Source organism: Gavialis gangeticus, unplaced genomic scaffold (genome assembly GCF_001723915.1).
Source record: "Gavialis gangeticus isolate Ggan-Ray unplaced genomic scaffold, GavGan_comp1, whole genome shotgun sequence".
Taxonomy (NCBI): domain Eukaryota; kingdom Metazoa; phylum Chordata; order Crocodylia; family Gavialidae; genus Gavialis; species Gavialis gangeticus.
Genome location: NW_017728997.1, coordinates 22,144,143 through 22,145,262, shown reverse-complemented (window position 1 = coordinate 22,145,262; position 1,120 = coordinate 22,144,143).

The window sequence follows — 1,120 nt, the reverse complement described above, 5'->3', positions numbered from 1 at the left end:
GGGGGTCAGACTTGAAGATCTACAAGGTCCCCTCCGACCCGACTTCTATCATTCTGTGATTCTATGATCACTGTATCTCAACCCTGACAGCTATGAAAGTGTGCCCTGGTACCCATGCCCAGTTAGTCTCTTGGCTGTTGGGTTGACTTGGATAACAAGAGAGCCCATTAGAGCCCCTTGGGATGACAGATTTTCTGGTGTTATCTTTTCTTCCTTTGGAACTGAAAACTGAAATTACAACCAATTTAAAATGAGTGATCATAAGGTAATGGTTTTAAGCTACTTGCAAACACAGCTGACCTGGAGGTAAGAGCTTCCACATCTACTTAGTAAGAACTTAAACCATATACTTTGCCTGAAGCTGGGCAAATAATTTATAATGCATAAATTATTGGATAAATTTTGCCTCTTTTTCTGTTCATGACTTGTCTAGGAGCACACTATGATTGTTCTCAAAAGAACTGGTTATTTGAAGTTGTCTTCTGTTGGAAATAGTTCTTGGTCCTTTTTTTTAGGAGCCTCTCCTGGGAGGATTCCCAATTCAAAATGGGTTACATAGTTTTGGCTGGTCATGAAGGCTACATGGTATGTTACTCTCCTCCCGGCAGCCTGGCTGTATCTTATGATGCAATTACTGTATCCTGTTAGTGCCATTAATGAATTTATTCATTCAAAATTCCCTTTCTGCACATTCAAATGTGAATTTTCCCTGAACATTTCTCCTAGTAAATACGCTTGGTAGGAGATTCATGGAAAACAAACTCAAAAGGGGTTCCAGAGTCAATCAAAACAAATTCATTTAAAATTTCAAATGAACAGGGAATAATTGGTGTGTTTGTGTGTGCACGTGCAGCATCTCCTCAGCTCTATGCCTGTCTTCATGTTAATTTATAAGGAATGAAAATTATATTATGTGTAAAGACAGTCAGTGAGAGCTGCATCTGGTGTAAATGTGTGCAGCTGCACCCAAAGCCATGGAGCCATGCCTGCTGACAGTGGATGAGAATCTGGCCAGACGGACTCCACACAGTGGGGCATTCACAGCCTTAAAGGGGCCCTTTCTCACAGAAATACCCCCCTCTCCTTTAAAGAGCCTCATTTACAACAAAAAAGCCATCAG